Below are 20,968 nucleotides of genomic sequence, written 5' to 3'. Positions count from 1 at the left end.
TTTGAACCGACCTAGTCATGATTGCAATAAAGTTTTTAATTGGGCTGTTACCAGAGTGTGTGTGTATATATATATACAGGTATATGGCTCTGGTTGTTACCATCCATCTGGCAGTTCTACATTTTGCTATGCATGTCACTTCACCCATCTCCTTGCATAGTCCACCACATGCACTGTTTTCTTAACCACAAATAATTACTGTGGGAATAAATCACTGAATGACAAAAATATTATAATAAAGCGGGCTAATGCAATTGAAGGCATCAAATTGTTGCTTACTGAAACTCCCAAAGTCATCCAATTGTTCTAATACATTTGAAGCACTAGCCTACCTGCTGTTTCAGCACTGATTTACACTGCTTTGAGACACTGCCAGATTTCCCTTTTTACTGAATAGCCGGTTGAATATTGGTTAGGCTACAATTAGGCTGAATAAATCTAAATTGAGGTTGGTGCTGCTTCTGATCATCTTGTCTAGCTGGCTTATTTATAAGCACTGATTAGAACATTTTGCTACCATGTTATGCAGCGTAACAAGTGGAGTCTTTTGCTCTTTACTCGCAGATGCTTAGTAGCCCAGGCCCATTACTGGCCAAAAGCCTGCGACTTGGTCTTGTGATTTTGTGGTTTTGTTCCACTGAATCGCTGTCCGTATATTTGGTTAATTGGAGGTGGTATAGCTCAACTATTCGTTTGCTCATCTACTACTGATCATAAACATTTAGCATGCAATAATGTAGCCCAAATAAAGTGGAGGCCTATTATTTTGCCCGATTGAGTATAGGCAAGTCCCCGCGGTGAACTATGAACACGAGACTCACATGCTTTTAAAAACAGGATTGCTATTATTTCCTATCAGTATTATGATGAAGATACTCTCAATGTAAGAGCCTACGCCTGCTCCCTAACAAAGCATATTGAGGGTAGGAAAGAGATGAAACGTGGATTATGTTCCAAAATAGCTGTGTGGGTAAAATATGATTTGTATTTTACTCTGTTATTCCACTGTAATCTTAGCCTACAAAAAACATGTATTTGTGTTGACTGTGATGAGGGAAAGTGTGTCTAGTCTTTTTAATGAACAAACTAAAAAAAATATTTCTTGTGCATTGCGCAGCCATGTAGCCGATAGGCTGCACAGACCAGTAACATAATTTAAACTAAAAATACGCTGTTCTATTCTATTGAAAATACATTTTATTAGACGTATAATGTTTCTCAGGACCTGCCTAAACATATTAATAATGCATTTCTTTGTGATGGTGTATATTCAAAGGATTTATTAAAATAGACGTCCACCCACATCGGCCTACGTTTACACCCACTCATAAACTTGCCGGCATGTGCATGGGCGGTATCCCACCCATCATATCTGTCCCCTCTTAAATCGTGACATTGAACGCTTTAGCAGGATTCTTTCTCTTCACAACTGGCTACTTGATTATTGCAGCTCAATGGGTGTAACTTTTGTTGACAATTTCGATACCTTTTGGAAGCAAAACACGTTTTATAAGGAAGATGGGATCCACCCAAATCATTTGCATTCCTGGATCCTTTCACAACATTATAAGGCTGCATTGAGACAATTACTTATCAATGACCCAGGCCCAGCTCAGTTAATACCTACCATTGTGATTAGTTGTCATAGTGCTTCAGCAAATGTACATTATACCAGGGGGGTTGGTAGACGGTCCTTCTGTAGCTCAGTTGGTAGAGCATGGCGCTTGTAACGCCAGGGTAGTGGGTTCGATTCCCGGGACCACCCATACGTAGAATGTATGCACACATGACTGTAAGTCGCTTTGGATAAAAGCGTCTGCTAAATGGCATATATAATTATTATATTATAGACACAATGTAAGTAACCTAATGTATGTCCCTCTAACTGCCCTGAATGCCTCTGCTGATCCTACAGCTAGTGTATGCAGTAATCATGTGTCTATTGAACCTTTATTTAACTAGGCAAGTCAGTTAAGAACACATTCTTATTTACAATGACGGCCTAGGAACAGTGGGTTAACTGCCTTGTTCAAGGGCAGGACAACTTATTTTTACCTTGTCAGCTCGGGGATTTGATCGAGCAATCTTTCGGTTACTGGCCCAACGCTCTAACCACCAGGCTAACTGCCACCCCTATGAACCAGTTATACAGTGGGGCAAAAAAGTATTTAGTCAGCAGCCAATTGTGCAAGTTCTTCCACTTAAAAAGATGAGAGAGGCCTGTAATTTTCATCATAGGTACACTTAAACTATGACAGACAAAATGAGAAAAAAAATCCTGAAAATCACATTGTAGGATTTTTAATTAATTTATTTGCAAATTATGGTGGAAAATAAGTATTTGGTCAATAACAAAAGTTTATCTCATTACTTTGTTATATACCCTTGGTTGGCAATGACAGAGGTCAAACGTTTTCTGTAAGTCTTCACAAGGTTCTCACACACTGTTGCTGGTATTTTGGCCCATTCCTCCATGCAGATCTCCTCTAGAGCAGTGATGTTTTGGGGCTGTTGCTGCGCAACACAGACTTTCAACTCCCTCCAAAGATTTTCTATGGGGTTGAGATCTGGAGACTGGCTAGGCCACTCCAGGTCCTTGAAATGCTTCTTACGAAGCCACTCCTTCGTTGCCCGGGCGGTGTGTTTGGGATCATTGTCATGCTGAAAGACCCAGCCACGTTTCATCTTCAATGCCCTTGCTGAAAAATCTCACGATACATGGCCCCATTCATTCTTTCCTTTACACGGATCAGTCGTCCTGGTCCCTTTGCATAAAAACAGCCCCAAAGCATGATGTTTCCACCCCCATGCTGCACAGTAGCTATGGTGTTCTTTGGATGCAACTCAGCATTCTTTGTCCTCCAAACACAACGAGTTGAGTTTTTACCAAAAAGTTATATTTTGGTTTCATCTGACCATATGACATTCTCCCAATCTTCTTCTGGATCATTAAAATGCTCTCTAGCAAACTTCAGACGGGCCTGGACATGTACTGGCTTAAGCAGGGGGACACGTCTGCCAGTCCCTGGCAGCGTAGTGTGTTACTGATGGTAGGCTTTGTTACTTTTGTCCCAGCTCTCTGCAGGTCATTCACTAGGTCCCCCCAGTGTGGTTCTGGGATTTTTGCTCACCGTTCTTATGATCATTTTGACCCCACGGGGTGAGATCTTGCATGGAGCCCCAGATCGAGGGAGATTATCAGTGGTCTTATATGTCTTCCATTTCTTATTAATTGCTCCCACAGTTGATTTCTTCAAACCAAGCTGATTACCTATTGCAGATTCAGTCTTCCCAGCCTGGTGCAGGTCTGGTGACCAATACTTATTTTCCACCATAATTTGCAAATAAATTCATAAAAAATCCTACAATGTGATTTTCTGTTTTTTTTTCTTTCTAATTCTGTCTGTCATAGTTTGAAGTGTACCTATGATGAAAATTACAGTCCTCTCATCTTTTTAAGTGGGAGAACTTGGAGTGGGAGTGGGAGAAGCAATGAAAACAAGTAAGCATCCCAGAAAAGTGCTCAAAATAGCCCACGTTAACATACAGTACCAGTCAAAAGTTTGGACACACCTACTCATTCAAGGGTTTTTCTTTATTTTCACTATTTTCTACATTGTAGAATAATAGTGAACAGATCAAAACGATGAAATAACACATGGAATCATGTAGTAACTATATTAAAAAAATAAACAAATCAAAATATATTTTAGATTTTTCGAAGTAGCCACCCTTTGCCTTGATGACAGCTTTGCACACTCTTGGCAGTCTCTCAACCAGCTTCACCTGGAATGCCCACATATGCTGAGCACTTAATATATAATAATATAATAATAATAAATATATGCCATTTAGCAGACGCTTTTATCCAAAGCGACTTACAGTCATGTGTGCATACATTCTACGTATGGGTGGTCCCGGGGATCGAACCCACTACCCTGGCGTTACAAGCGCCATGCTCTACCAACTGCTTTTCCTTCACTCTGTGGTCCAACTCATCCCAAACCATCTAAATTTGGTTGAGGTCGGGTGATTGTGGAGGCAGGTCATCTGATGTAGTAGTCCATCACTCTCTTTCTTGGTCAAATAACTCTTACACAGCCTGGAGGTGTGTTGGGTCATTGTCAATGTCCCGTGGATTGATAAGGAATTGAACAATTGTATGGTTGAGATGGATGAGGCAAAAGGAATGGCAAATACATCTGGCAGCACAACTGATTGGCAAACATATTGCAAATTGAGAAATCATGTGACTAAACTGAATAATAATAAGAAGAAAATACAATCTGAAACAAAGATAAATGACAAAGAATGATAGTAAAAAGCATTGGAGCACCTTAAATTACATTTTGGGAAAAAAGGCAAACTCAGCTCATTGAATCATTCATCACAAACCCGACTGATATTGCTACTTTAATATTTTTTCATTGGCATGATTAGCAAACTTAGTCATGACATGCCAGCAACAAAAGATGACACTACACATCCAAGTATATCTGACCAAATTATGAAAGACAAGCATTGTAACTTTGAATTCTGTAAAGTAAGTATGGAAGAGGTGAAAAAAAGATTGTTGTCTATCAACAATGACAAGCCACCGGGGTCTAGCAACTTGGATGGAAAATTACTAAGGATAATAGCGGACGATATTGCCACTCCTATTTGCCATATATTAAATGTAAGCCAACTAGGAAGTGTGTGCCCCCAGGCCTGGAAAGAAGCAAAAGTCATTCCTCTACCTAAGAATAGTAAAGCCCCCTTTACTGGCTCAGCCGACCAATCAGCCTGTTACCAATACCTTGTAAACTTTTGGAAAAAATGGTGTTTGACCAGATACAATGCTATTTTACGGTAAACAAATTGACAACAGCCTTTCAGCACACTTATAGGGAAGGACATTCATCAAGCACAGCACTTACACAAATGACTGATGATTGGCTGAGAGAAATTGATGATACAAAGATTGTGGGGGCTGTTTTGTTAGACTTCAGTGCAGCTTTAACATTATCGATCATAGTCTGCTGCTGGAAAAACGTATGTTGTATGTGTTATGGCTTTACACGCCCTGCTATATTGTGGATAAAGAGTTAACTGTCAAAAAGAACACAGAGGGTGTTCTTTAATGGAAGCCTCTCAAACATAATCCATGTAGAATCAGTAATTCCCCAGGACAGCTGTCTAGGCCCATTACATTTTTCAATCTGTACTAGCAACATACCATTGGCTTTGAGTAAAGCAAGTGTGTCTATGTATGTGGATGACTCAAAACTATACACGTCAGCTATTACAGTACCTGAAATTACTGAAAAACTTAAAGAGATGCAGTTAGTTTCAGAGAGGGTGGCAAGGAATAAATTAGTACTCAATATTTATAAAACTAAAAGCATTGTATTTGGGAGAAATCATTCAATAAATCCTAAACCTCAACTAAATCTTGTAATAAATCATGTGGAAATTGAGCAAGTTGAGGTGACTAAACTGCTTGGAGTAACCCTGGATTGTAAACTGTGATGGTCAAAACATTTTTTATACAACAGTAGCTAAGATGGGAAGAAGTCTGTCCACAAAAATGTGTTGTTCTACCTTCTTAACAGCACTCTTTGTCGCACCTGGACTACTGTTCAAGTGCCACAAAAAGTGAATTAGCTCAGAACACAGAGAGCAAACATTAATAATATGCATGTCAATCTCTCCTCGCTCAAAGTGGAAGATAGATTGACTTCATCACTACTTGTATTTGTGAGAGGTATTGACATGTTGAATGCACCGAGCTGTCTGTTTGAACTAGTGGCACACAGCTCGGACACAGATGCATACCCCACAAGACATGCCACAAGAGGTCTCTTCACAGTCCCCATGTCCAGAATAGTATATGGGAGGCGCACAGTACTACACAGAGCCATGATTACATGGAACTCTATTCCACATCAAGTAACTGATGCAAGCAGAAAAAATAGATTTAAAAAATATAAAAATACACATTATGGAACAGCAGGGACTGTGAAGCAACACAAACACGTACATACACACACACATAAGATAACATACACACACGTACACATGTATTTTGTATTGTAGATATGTGGTAGTGCTGGAGTAGGGGCCTTAGGGCACACAGTGTGTTGTGAAATGTGCGAACCACTGCTTTTAATCAGGGCAAGGTGTCTGGCAACATGACTGAATACAAACAGTGCAGCTATTCCCTCCGCAAGGCTATTAAACAAGCTAAGCGTCAGTACAGAGACAAAGTGGAATCTCAATTCAATGGCTCAGACACAAGAGGCATGTGGCAGGGTCTACAGTCAATCACGGACTACAAGATGAAATCCAGCCCAGTCACGGACCAGGATGTCTTGCTCCCAGGCAGACTAAATAACTTTTTGCCCGCTTTGAGGACAATACAGTGCCACTGACACGGCCTGCAACGGAAACATGCGGTCTCTCCTTCACTGCAGCCGAGGTGAGTAAGACATTTAAACGTGTTAACCCTCGCAAGGGATCCCCAGCCGCGCCCTCAGAGCATGCGCAGACCAGCTGGCTGGTGTGTTTACGGACATATTCAATCAATCCCTATACCAGTCTGCTGTTCCCACATGCTTCAAGAGGGCCACCATTGTTCCTGTTCCCAAGAAAGCTAAGGTAACTGGAGCTAAACGACTACCGCCCCGTAGCACTCACTTCCGTCATCATGAAGTGCTTTGAGAGACTAGTCAAGGACCATATCACCTCCACCCTACCTGACACCCTAGACCCACTCCAATTTGCTTACCGCCCAAATAGGTCCACAGACGATGCAATCTCAACCACACTGCACACTGCCCTAACCCACCTGGACAAGAGGAATACCTATGTGAGAATGCTGTTCATCGACTACAGCTCGGCATTCAACACCATAGTACCCTCCAAGCTCGTCATCAAGCTCGAGACCCTGGGTCTCGACCCCGCCCCTGTGCAACTGGGTACTGGACTTCCTGACGGGCCGCCCCCAGGTGGTGAGGGTAGGCAACAACATCTCCTCCCCGCTGATCCTCAACACGGGGGCCCCACAAGGGTGCGTTCTGAGCCCTCTCCTGTACTCCCTGTTCACCCACGACTGCGTGGCCACGCACGCTCCAACTCAATCATCAAGTTTGCGGACGACACAACAGTGGTAGGCTTGATTACCAACAACGACGAGACGGCCTACAGGGAAGAGGTGAGGGCCCTCGGAGTGTGGTGTCAGGAAAATAACCTCACACTCAACGTCAACAAAACTAAGGAGATGATTGTGGACTTCAGGAAACAGCAGAGGGAACACCCCTATCCACATCGATGGAACAGTAGTGGAGAGGGTAGCTAGTTTTAAGTTCCTCGGCATACACATCACAGACAAACTGAATTGGTCCACTCACACTGACAGCGTCGTGAAGAAGGCGCAGCAGCGCCATTCAACCTCAGGAGGCTGAAGAAATTCGGCTTGTCACCAAAAGCACTCACAAACTTCTACAGATGCACAATCGAGAGCATCCTGGCGGGCTGTATCACCGCCTGGTACGGCAACTGCTCCGCCCTCAACCGTAAGGCTCTCCAGAGGGTAGTGAGGACTGCACAACGCATCACCGGGGCAAACTACCTGCCCTCCAGGACACCTACACCACCCGTTGTTACAGGAAGGCCATAAAGATCATCAAGGACATCAACCACCCGAACCACTGCCTGTTCACCCCGCTATCATCCAGAAGGCGAGGTCAGTACAGGTGCATCAAAGCTGGGACCGAGAGACTGAAAAACAGCTTCTATCTCAAGGCCATCAGACTGTTAAACAGCCACCACTAACAGTGTGAGTGGCTGCTGCCAACACACTGTCATTGACACTGACCCAACTCCAGCCATTTTAATAATGGGAATTGATGGGAATTATGTAAATATATCACTAGCCACTTTAAACAATGCTACCTTATATAATGTTACTTACCCTACATTATTCATCTCATATGCATATGTATATACTGTACTCTACATCATCGACTGCATCCTTATGTAACACATGTATCACTAGCCACTTTAACTATGCCACTTTGTTTACTTTGTCTACACACTCATCTCATATGTATATACTGTACTCGATACCATCTACTGTATGCTGCTCTGTACCATCACTCATTCATATATCCTTATGTACATATTCCTTATCCCCTTACACTGTGTATAAGACAGTAGTTTTGGAATTGTTAGTTAGATTACTTGTTGGTTATCACTGCATTGTCGGAACTAGAAGCACAAGCATTTCGCTACACTCGCATTTAACATCTGCTAACCATGTGTATGTGACAAATAAAATTTGATTTGATTTGATTTGATTTGAATGTGTGAATGTATTGTAATGATTTTAAAATTGTATAACTGACATCAATTTTGCTGGACCCCATGAAGAGTAGCTGCTGCCTTGGCAGATACATATACAAATGTGGTAAAAATGGGACTGTATGAATTGGGTTCTTAAGAATATTATTTCAACAGGTTTGATTATTTTTACAGGCACACTACATGACCAAAAGTATGTGGACACCTGCTTGTTGAACATCTCATCCCAAGATAATTTCAAAATCAGGGCTCTGTGTAGGCCAGTCAAGTTCTTCCACACCGGTCTCGAGAAACCATTTCTGTATGGACTCCGCTTTGTGCACACGGCATTGTCATGCTGAAACAGCAACAGATTGGGCCTTCCCCAAACTGTTGCCACAAACTTGGAAGCACAGAATTGTCTAAAATGTCATTGTATGCTGTAGCGTTAAGATTTCCCTTTACTGGAACTAAGGGCTCTAGCCCAAACCGTGAAAAACATCCCCATACCATTATTCCTCATCCACCAAACTTTACAGTTGGCACTATGCATTGGGGCAGGTAGCGGTCTCCTGGCAACCGCCAAACCCGGATTCGTCCGTCAGACTGCCAGATGGTGAAGCGTGATTCTGGCTGCGAGCTTTACACCACTCTGGCCGACGCTTGGTATTGCGCATGGTGATCTTAGGCTTGTGTGCAGCTGCTCGGCCATAGAAACACATTTCTTGAAGCTGCCGACTATTGTGCTGACGTTGCTTCCAGAGGTAGTTTGGAACTCGGTACTGAGTGTTGCAACAGAGGACAGATTATTTGTACATGCTACGTGCTTCAGCGGTCCCGTTCTGTGAGCTTGTACAACCTACCACTTCGCGGCTGAGCCATTGTTGCTCCTAGATGTTTCAACTTAACAACAACATTACTTACAGTTGACTGGGGAAGCTCTAGTAGGGCAGAAATTTGATGAACTGACTTGTTGGAAAGGTGGTATCCTATGACGGTGCCAGGTTGAAAGCCACTGAGCTCTCCAGGAAGGCAATTCTACTGCCAATGTTTGTCTATAGAGATTGTATGGATGTGTCCTCGATTATATACACCTGTCAGCAACGGGTGTGGCTGAAATAGCCGAATCCACTAATTTGAAGGGTTGTCCACATACTTTTGTATACATAGTGTATCAAAGTCAGTGGTGGAAAAAGTATCCAATTGTCATACTTGATTAAAAGTAAAGATACCTTAATATAAAATGACTCAAATAAAAGTGAAATTCACCCAGTAAAAACTACTTGAGTAAAAGTCTAAAAGTATTTGGTTTTAAATATACTTAAGTATCAAAAGTAAATGTAATTGCAAAAGTATAAATCATTTCAAACTGCTTATATTAAGCACACCAGACAGCACAATTGTCTTGTAAAAAGAGCGGGCTCCTGGCTACACTCCAATATTCAAAATTTACAAACTAATTTCCAGTTAATGAGTCCACCAGATCAGAGGTAGTAGGGATGACCAGGGATGTTCTCTTGAAAAGTGAGTGAATTTGACAATTTCCCTGTCCTGCTAAGCATTCAAAATGTCAATAAGCACCTTTGGGTATCAGGGAAAATGTATGGAGTATAATGTACCGAAACCCAAAATATGACTTAAGTAGTACTTTCAATTATTTTTACTTAAGCACTTTACACCACTGCATAAAGTCAGTCTGTAAAGAGTATAGGTCTTTAGGTGGCTTTTATTTTTCCCATGTTTTTTACCCACTACCCCTTTAAGATATACAAACAAGCTTGGTTAATTATGCAGGCATGGTAAATTAGTGGGATTTGGGTCTGTGTATGAAAAGGATAATACGTCCATACATCCATTCCCAGAACCAAAAGTAAGTAGTTGGTTCTGGCTGTGGGGATTGTAGCAATCACAATGCTCTAGTGGAGGGTCTCCTCTTCAGGGGCAAAGCAATAATCCAATTAGCTCGACACCAACTTCAATTATCTGATCTCGTTTGAGATATCGACTACAGGTAACAGAATCAATAAAGACCTCAGAGCTTCTTATTTAAACATACAGTACAGTTAAGGAGTGTTTACATATGGAAGTCTGGGTTTGAGTAATGTTACAATGACTCTCAAAGGCTTAGAGTAACATGATGTGATGCTTAGTTGGTGTCTTATTGAGTTCCTTTTGGTGTTAGAAGGTCCTATTATCCTATCAATAATCATTTGTTAAGGAAACTGAACAAACGATAAAAGATATATGATTGAATAAAAAAATTCAGACATTCAGTCAGTTTTTTTTGTTGTTGTTTTTTGTTGAATTTGACCCATTTTCTCCCCAATTTCGTGGTATCCAATTGTTTAGTAGCTACTATCTTGTCTCATTGCTACAACTCCCGTACGGGCTCGGGAGAGACGAAGGTTGAAAGTCATGCGCCCTCCGATACACAACCCAACCAAGCTGCACTGCTTCTTAACACAGCACGCATCCAACCCGGAAGCCAGCCGCACCAATGTGTCGGAGGAAACACCGTGCACCTGGCAACCTTGGTTAGCGTGTACTGCGCCCGGCCCGCCACAGGAATCACTGGTGCGAGATGAGACAAGGATATCCCTACCGGCCAAACCCTCCCTTATCCGGACGATGCTAGGCCAATTGTGCGTCGCCCCACGGACCTCCCGGTCGCGGCCGGTTACGACAGAGCCTGGGCGCGAACCCAGAGTCTCTGGTGGCACAGCTGGCGCTGCAGTACAGCGCGACATTAAGTATTGTACTTTAAAGAGTGCCTCTTTCTCCTCAACTGTCCCATAATTGTTCATTTTTTAAAAAGCATGGCATTTACATTTGCAGCCTAGTTTTCCTCAGAGTCCAATGACGTTACACTTCTGCACTCAGCTTCTAAAAACCTGAACAAAGCTAATTATTTAGTTGACTGGCAATAAATTGGAGGCATTAAAACGCGTTCATTACTGAGATTAAGAAATCAACAAATCGATGACTTCTTGAACTGTTGAGGATACAAATCTAACTCTTCATGCGCGGAACAGAACAGTACAGGGAAGGCATGAGCACTAAAAAGGCCAAACCATCAGACAAAAACACTGACCAAATAGTAGAACAGGCAAATCCCCTAAGACCCATTGACTTTAATGGAAATATCTGTTCAAGTATTTATATTTCTGTGGTAGTATCATAGAATCATGGAGGCAACAGTAGTATTATGATATGCTTATACAGTATGTTGATATTGCTTTTTAATGCAGGACCTGTCACAGCCTCACTGGAGAGGTAATTCCATTCTATGTGAAGCAAAGTAATTTCGTTCCATCTAAGCATGACGATTAAGGTCAAAATGTCCTCCTCCAAGACGATAAATACCAGGCGTGAACGATACAATGAGGTATTACGGCTGCTATTTCAGAGGCAGCTGTTGCCATGATGATGGCTGAGACAGCTAGCGCTAGGATCATTAGCACTCCTGATGTTCCCCAATGGGTACAGTTAGCCCACGGCTAACAGAGGAACGAAAGGGGAGTTCAGTCACACATTAACACCAGCAATCAGCATTAACCCCGTGATCTGACAATATTTATCCAGCAGCTACACAATCAACAAGTCCTTTCCAATTAGATGTGGCCGGGGCAGTGGGCGGACGTGGAGCAACGTAATATGAATCCAATAGGAGGGAACAACTGTTACTGTGGAGAATCAAGAGGCAGATATGATGATTTTCCTTAATTAACATGACCACAATAAAAAAGAAATGATAGCCTAATGGCTGTGGTGATGTGGAGTCAAGCAAGAAGCGAAGGCATCTTCTCCTACAGTTTACAGTATACACGTAACTCCCCAAATAATGGAAACACTTAAGTAAATGAGGGATACAAAGTATATTGAAAGCAGGTGCACTTACACAGGTAAATGTAGTTCCCGAGTTAAATAAGCAATTAACATCCCATCTTGTGTAGGTTCATGTGTAAAAATCTTGGGCAGGCCATTTTTTTGGCCACTATTTTGGCTACCATGACCAAGAGCCCAATGGATGACAACGCCCCCATCCACAGGGAACGAGTAGTTACTGAATGGTTTGATGTGTGTGAAAAAGATTCAAAGCATATGCCATGGCCGTCTCACGCACCAGATCTCAACCCAATTGAACACTTATTGGAGACTCTGGAGTGGTGCCTGAGACAGCGTTTTTCACCACCATCAACAAAACACTAAATTATGGAATTTCTCATGGAAGAATTGTAGCGGTTCTGGCGAGTGGGCCCAGCACCATACGACACTTCACGTCGGTGTTTCCTTTATTTTGGTAGTTACCTGTATGTCCTCCTGTCCACCATTTACCATGAATCATAAAACTGTTAGAATGCATTTAAGTTACAGAGTCATGATTCATCCGACTGGATGTCCTAACAACAAATACATAACATTTATAAATAATATAAACTGCAGATTTGGTAAATTAAGAAATTACCAAATTGGTATCGTGACAGATCAATGAAGAAGATCAGACATCTGAGCATAAATATTTAGAGATCATTGGTACAAGTTTGACACAGAGCTGTCTCTACTCCTAATGATCGTCCCTCCACTCCACAGTAGATGCTCCATGGGAGAAGTGAGGACCGGAGGACCAGATTAGCACCTCTGGGGTTTGGGCTGAGCCCAGCTGAGCTGTCTACGGCAGGCAGAGAGGCAGGGCCAAGGAGGGACACATCTATCCTGCCTCACACTACCTCTCTCTGGAGAGATCGATTCAATGACCGCCTCAGCAAGGCCTCAAGGTGTGAGTGTATATGTGTGTGTGTGCATGTGCATGTGGGTGCAAGTGTGAAACTAGTGCGTGTGTGTATTTGGACAATATATAGTAGAGACTTTGAGGTGGTGGGGGCGACAAGTCATCCAAGGTGTGGTTTTGTATGTGTGATGGTATGTATGAGGTCTTGTGCTGGGTTGCGTATGTTGCACGCATCAGGCGGTCACTTAAAGAAGTGCTTTCTGTTCCTGTGAATTAACGTGCAGTTGGGAAGAACAGGCCAAGGCGGTGCCATCTGTAAATGTCACAGGCACTGCTTGCTCATTTTACACATCATTAAAGCCAATATTCCTAACCTGGACCAGAGCAATCAGGAGCAGGCCATTACTGAGACACACACGGCCCCGGGGGAACCGCACCGCACCAAAACGCAGAGCGAGAGGAGAATACTGACACACACATAGGCGCACATAAACAGACACGCACACAAGCCACGACCTAATAGCAAAACTACATTTAGCGATACGCGAAAAGAAAACACTGTCAATTACACGGCGTATCTGTGGGCAGTGCGTTGTGTACAGAACCGCACAAATGAGAATCTTATTATTCCTTTCTCTGCGACGTGCATTGGGTGGCGTTTGGTTTGGAAAGCCGGGGAGCCATTACTGTAGCTGCTCTGGGCTCCGGGGACAGCTTTGCGAAATGAAACAGAGATGTACGGTATTGTCCGGGGAGGGAGTCAATGACAAAACAAAGTATTGAGATAAATACCCACTATTAGCACAGGGCTGTTAAACCTCCATTTCCTAATCCTCTGCTGGACTCCAGAAGACATTAACACTGGACACACAGAGGTGGAGGAGTCTGGGTATTTATGTACTATACTGTATAACCTTAAACATACTGAGGTAGAGGGTGGGAGTGGAAGAGTCTGGGCATTAGTATATCGTGTACACTTTATATATAACCTTTAACACACTGAGGTGGTGGAGGGAGTGGAGTATATTTCCTGATTGTACTTTATATCCTAACCTCACTGATGAGGAGAGTTAGGGTTAGGGCTAAAGGATTAGGAGGGTTAGGGATTGTAGGTTTCCCGCTCTGGATGTTAAGACATATTTATATAATCAATAAGACGTGTTACTGGGTTACCGATAGTTGGCAGGGGACGGTTATTCTCTGGGAGATGATACAACCACATCAAGGTTTCTTCTGAACGCCCACTCTAAGAAGAGCAGGACATTTGAAACATCTATCTCAAATTCACATGGAACTGAGACGACACAACATGTTAAGTCATAAAAGTAACTTACGATCAAAAACAGTTAGAAAAACAATTTCAAAACTATTAAGAGACAAACTAAACACAAATAAACTAACAGTTAAAACATTTCTGCTATGTCCTTGACAAGAGCAAACGTCCTCATCTACAGTGTAAAACTGTGAAGGATCTGAACCTCCTTTCCTTCTCTCCTCATTTCCTCCCGTCTTTCTCCCTCCATCTCTGCTGCCACTCCCTACTGAACACGCTGAACCCCCCCATTTCAAATAATGAACATTTGATACACTTTCCTTCCTTCTTTTAAAAGAGAAATAACATTAATGAAGCTCCCCTCCCTGACAGTCTGCATTAATCAGAAGGGCCTCCCCCAGAACACAAGTCTTTATCGCCCATCGATTTTCCAGTGGGGTTTTTTAAGGCAGGTGGCATGCGAACGGTGTGCGAGTGGCGCGTACAGAGAGCCCCGATGCCAGGCGGCTGCTGAGAAGCACATTAACGGGCTGTCAGTTGTCTCGCTATGCATCCTGCATCATTCCTTAAGCACATGAGAAGTTCATTACACTGCACGTGGCTCTGACAGTGCACTAGGATATTAGGGGCTGTGTCCGTTGTGCACTTCCTCTGAGGAAAGCGTATAGTGGAAACGCAGCCGACACAGCAAAGAGAATTCACATTTCTGCCTCCGTATGTCACACCTATACAATACTGTTTTGGAGATGTATACGTTGAAAGCTAGATGCCATTGGAACTGCTCTTGACTTACATAGGAACAACTCGACTTTCAATCAATTGACTCACAATGCAGAAGTTACTTTCTTGACTAAAATGGCCCAAAATCAACCCCGCATTTCTTAGATGGATCTACGAGGTTCTGTGCTAACTTTGCCAGTCTGTCTCTTCTCTCTTCAGTTGAAGGTTTGTATAGGGAACAGAATTAGGAAGTATGCCCTACTATTATTTGTAGGGACCACAAGTTTTTCAATGGAAAAACTCTGTGTAGCCAAATTGAAGTCTAATTAAGGTGCAGTGGTTTTCCTGGTCATGTCACATGGTCAGGACAACTTCACTGCCCTACTGATTTATAAATGTAACTGCCTGGCTAAGATATCTCCTTGGCTACAGCTCATGGTACAGACACACTGAGAAATCGGACTGCCGATAGGTATAGCACAGTAGGCCGTTCCTTCTCTTGCTAGAATAAAATGAGTCCATGCTGTGTTCTGACTTGTTAACAACGAACCTGACGTTTCTACGTGTAGAATTGCAATGCAATGAACTTGACAATTAGAGAGCACAAACCTCCACGTCAGGGAGCCGACAGAAGTGCCAAGAAAGATTAAACAAATGGGCACTTTTCCCAGTGTAATCCACCAACTTTTCATCTGAATTGTTCTTACTAAAACAATATAGCTGCATGAAAATGTAATGGATGTACATCTTTACAATCCAGCTTTGTGCTTGAAAAAATACTCTTTTGTTAGGTTCAGTTTGATCATGTGCATGCTCATTAGTTAGTTAGCTAGCTAACTGAGCCAGGCAGTCACACACACACTTCATATAGATGAATGGGGTGGTAAATGTAGCACAATGCACACAACATTAAATGTTTTACCAAGCTAACTATCTAGCAAGATGAAGAAGATCCTTAAATTCAAATCTCCATTATCCCATACTGCCAGTGCCAGTTTGTTTGCTAGCTAACGCTAGCTAAACCGGTTAGAATCGTCATTTAACACAACATAGCTAACAGGCAGCTGCTTCAATCAAATATTAATCCATTGTGGTTATTAGTATAATGTTTCTAACTTCACTAGTTATATAGTTGTGGCCATCTGGTTAGTATCAACAAGGGCTTACTACAAATTCTAGCTAGCTAGCAACAACATTAGTTAGCTTACATTAGCTACAGTAGGCACAAGCTAAACAACCTACTGCCACCTTGTGGCCTGGAGTATTTAAACTATTATTATTAAAACTATTATTACACTGGGCAGATGCGCTAAGTACCTTTTCGGCAGTCAGATTTCTCACTGTGTCTGACCCTCTCAAGGCTCCCTCACACATCCTGTTCTTCCCATGTTGACAAAACTGATTGCTCACCTTAAAACGCGCATGCCCCTTTGATTTATGATGCTTCACAACAACTAAAATTCAATTTTGGACTGTATTCCAGGGCTCTGATTGCCCTGTAAATGAGATAAACTGATAGCAATTTATTCAAGGATCCAACCTCTCCTTCCTCCCTCCCGTTCTCTCCCCTTCATTCAAGAGACACAACCTGCATCCTACACTTGAGTGATTTCGATATTTAAGCAATATGTCTGTATTCCGGAAGCGTTCAGTAGAACAGACAAGCTGATGCTAATAGAAAATCTTAGAAGAGAAGGAGAGAGAGGTAACAAAAAGAAAAAAGAAGAAGAAATAAATGTGCTTCTTTGACAGAGAACAAAACTTTCTGAATCTGCACGTTTCCATTGACACCACATGCTGAACAGCATTTCCAGGTCAAACTATGATCACTCATCCACAACTAGAGCAGAAAGTTCGTCATTTTAAAACACGTGGACACATTTCAATGATTCCAAGCTACTGTATATGGAACGGAACAAAAGGTTGGGACGGACGTTGAGACGGGCTAATGTCCACTAATGATTCCCTCAATGCAATGTGACGAGGTGAATCCACCCAGTTTCCCAAGTCCCTAATGATAGCCATCACTCATTCAAGCCCCTAACACCATTATTGGAGTGATTCTGATAGTGTTGGTCCAATAGGGTCTAAAATATTGTTTGGTTTCTCTTTCAGGATGATACAGGGCATTGTGGGTAAGCTTACTTAGGAATAAATGGGGGCAAAATCGTGGTGATGTGAATAAGGCTTATACACTGAGTGTACAAAGCATTGAGAACATCTTCCTAATATTGAGTTGTCTCAATTTGTCGGGGCATAGACACACACACTGAACAAAAATATCAAACGCAACATGCAACCATTTCAAAAGGTTTTACTGAGTTACAGTTCATATAAGGAAATCAGTCAATTGAAATGAATTCATTAGGCCCTAATCTATGGATTTCACAACACTGGGAATACAGTTATGCATTTGTATAGTCAGATACCTTAACAAAAAAAGGTAGGGGCGTGGATCAGAAAAGCAGTCTAGCTCCTTTGCATAGAAGCTGTTGATTGTGGCCTGTGGAACGTTGTCCCACTCCTCTTCAATGGCTGTGCGAAGTTGCTGAATATTGGTGGGAACTAGAACACGCTGTCGTACACGTTGATCCAGAGCATCCCAATTAGTGACATGTCCGGTGAGTATGAAGGCCACAGAAGAACCGGGACATTTTCAGCTTCCAGGAATTGTGTACAGATCCTTATGACATGGAGCAGTGCATTATCATGTTGAAACATGAAGTGATGGATGGATGAATGGCACGACAATGGGCCTCAGGATCTCTTCACGGTATCTCTGTGCATTCAAATTGCCATCGATAAAATGCAATTGTGTTCATTGTCCGTACCTTATGCCTGCCCATACCATATGGAGCACTGTTCACAACCTTGACATCAGCAAACCACTCGCCAACACAGCACAATACACGTGATCTGTGGTTGTGAGGCCGGTTGGACGTACTGCCAAATTCTATAAAGGATGGAGGCGCCTTACAGTAAAAAAATTAACATTAAATTATCTGGCAATAGCTCTGGTGGTCATTCCTGCAGTCAGCATGCCAATTGCACCACCACCACTTAAAACTTGAGACATTTGTGGCATTGTGTTGTGTGACAAAATTGCAAATTTTTGAGTGGCATTTTACTGTCCCCAGCACAAGGTGCACCTGTGTAATGATCATGCTGTTTAATCAGCTTCTTGATATGCCACACCTGTCTGGTGTATGGACTATATTGGCCAAAGAGATATGCTCAGTGACAGGGATGTAAACAAATTTGTGCACAGCAGAATATATATATACATTTTTGTGCGTATGGAACATTTCGGGGGTCTTTTATTTCAGTTCATGAAACATGGGACCAGCACTTTACATGTTGTGTTTATATTTTTGTTCGGTGTATATATAATTTTGAGTTGCACACCCCCAAGTTTGCTGGATGTCCTTTGGGTGGTGGACCATTCTTGATACACACAGGAAACTGTTGAGCGTGAAAAACCCAGCAGCATTGCAGTTCTTGGCACAACAAACCGGTGTACCTGGCACCTACTATCATGCCCCACTCAAAGGTACTTAAATCTTTTGTCTTTCATTAACCTGTCTCCTCCCATTCATCTACTCTGACTGAAATGGATTTAAGAAGTGATATCAATAAGAGACCATAGGTGATAATCTGGATTCACTTGGTCAGTCTTTGTCATGGAAAGAGCAGGTGTTCATAATGTTTTGTACTCTCAGTGTATGTTAAATACTGTCAAATCAATACAAAGCATTCCTCTCTACTCCTACGGAAAAACAGAGGGTAAGAACGATCCAAGACAGGTCCACATATCTGAGATAGAGAAGCACAATGACCACACTAACCTATCTTTGACATTGAAACTACTGTACTAGTCGTCTCAAATAAAACTGTGAAGGACCTCGGCGTTACTCTGGACCCTGATCTCTCTTTTGAAGAACATATCAAGACCATTTCGAGGACAGCTTTTTTCCATCTACGTAATATTGCAAAAATCAGAAACTTTCTGTCCAAAAATGATGCAGAAAAATTAATCCATGCTTTTGTCACTTCTAGGTTAGACTACTGCAATGCTCTACTTTCACATTACCCGGATAAAGCACTAAATAAACTTCAGTTAGTGCTAAATACGGCTGCTAGAATCCTGACTAGAACCAAAAAATTTGATCATATTACTCCAGTGCTAGCCTCTCTACATTGGCTTCCTGTCAAAGCAAGTGCTGATTTGAAGGTTTTACTGCTAACCTACAAAGCATTACATGGGCTTGCTCCTACCTATCTCTCTGATTTGGTCCTGCCGTACATACCTACACGTACGCTACGGTCACAAGACGCAGGCCTCCTAATTGTCCCTAGAATTTCTAAGCAAACAGCTGGAGGCAGGGCTTTCTCCTATAGAGCTCCATTTTTATGGAACGGTCTGCCTACCCATGTCAGAGACGCAAACTCGGTCTCAACCTTTAAGTCTTTACTGAAGACTCATCTCTTCAGTGGGTCATATGATTGAGTGTAGTCTGGCCCAGGAGTGGGAAGGTGAACGGAAAGGCTCTGGAGCAACGAACCGCCCTTGCTGTCTCTGCCTGGCCGGTTCCCCTCTTTCCACTGGGATTCTCTGCCTCTAACCCTGGCTTACTGGGGCTCTCTCATGCCGTCCCTGCAGGGGTTGCGTCACCTGAGTGGGTTGATTCACTGTTGTGGTCATCCTGTCTGGGTTGGCGCCCCCCCCCCCTTGGGTTGTGCCGTGGCGGAGATCTTTGTGGGCTATACTCAGCCTTGTCTCAGGATGGTAAGTTGGTGGTTGAAGATATCCCTCTAGTGGTGTGGGGGCTGTGCTTTGGCAAAGTGGGTGGGGTTATATCCTTCCTGTTTGGCCCTGTCCGGGAGTGTCCTCGGATGGGGACACAGTGTCTCCTGACCCCTCCCGTCTCAGCCTCCAGTATTTATGCTGCAGTAGTTTGTGTCGGGGGGCTAGGGTCAGTTTGTTATATCTGGAGTACTTCTCCTGTCCTATTCGGTGTCCTGTGTGAATCTAAGTGTGCGTTCTCTCTCGGAGGATTAGGACCATGCCCCAGGACTACCTGACATGATTTCTTGCTGTCCCCAGTCCACCTGGCCATGCTGCTGCTCCAGTTTCAAGGACCTGAACCCTAGGACCATGCCGCAGGACTACCTGACATGATGACTCCTTGCTGTCCCCAGTCCACCTGGCCATGCTGCTGCTCCAGTTTCAACTGTTCTGCCTTACTATTATTTGACCATGCTGGTCATTTATGAACATTTGAACATCTTGGCCATGTTCTGTTATAATCTCCACCCAGCACAGCCAGAAGAGGACTGGCCACCCCACATATGCTCTCTCTAATTCTCTCTTTCTTTCTCTCTCTCGGAGGACCTGAGCCCAAGGACCGTGCCCCAGGACGACCTGACATGATGACTCCTTGCTGTCCCCAGTCCACCTGACTGTGCTGCTGCTCCAGTTTCAACTGTTCTGCCTTGTTATTATTCGACCATGCTGGTCATTTATGAACATTTGAACATCTTGGCCATGTTCTGTTATAATCTCCACCCGGCACAGCCAGAAGAGGACTGGCCACCCCACATAGCCTGGTTCCTCTCTAGGTTTCTTCCTAGGTTTTGGCCTTTCTAGGGAGTTTTTCCTAGCCACCGTGCTTCTACACCTACATTGCTTGCTGTTTGGGGTTTTAGGCTGGGTTTCTGTACAGCACTTTGAGATATCAGCTGATGTACGAAGGGCTATATAAATACATTTGATTTGATTTGATTTGTACCAACATATCAACAACAGTGAAGGTGATCCGTGCTTGAAACGATGTGGTCAGTGGTCCCATTCAAACTGGAATGGGCGTGTGTCAGTGAAACCATTATAAAAGCGTAATGATTATAAATACTAAGCGTCATTAAGG

The 20,968-nt window shown here is 42.9% G+C and overlaps 1 protein-coding gene across 3 annotated transcripts in view; it reads right to left on the bottom strand.

Annotated features, from left to right (window-relative positions):
* LOC118394804 (arf-GAP with GTPase, ANK repeat and PH domain-containing protein 3-like) overlaps positions 1 to 20,968 on the bottom strand; it is a 231,845-nt gene that overhangs the window by 31,423 nt on the left and 179,454 nt on the right. The window lies entirely within an intron of this gene.

This window comes from Oncorhynchus keta, chromosome 15 (assembly GCF_023373465.1).
Source record: "Oncorhynchus keta strain PuntledgeMale-10-30-2019 chromosome 15, Oket_V2, whole genome shotgun sequence".
NCBI classification, from domain to species: domain Eukaryota; kingdom Metazoa; phylum Chordata; class Actinopteri; order Salmoniformes; family Salmonidae; genus Oncorhynchus; species Oncorhynchus keta.
This window is presented reverse-complemented; position numbering and strand designations above follow the sequence as displayed.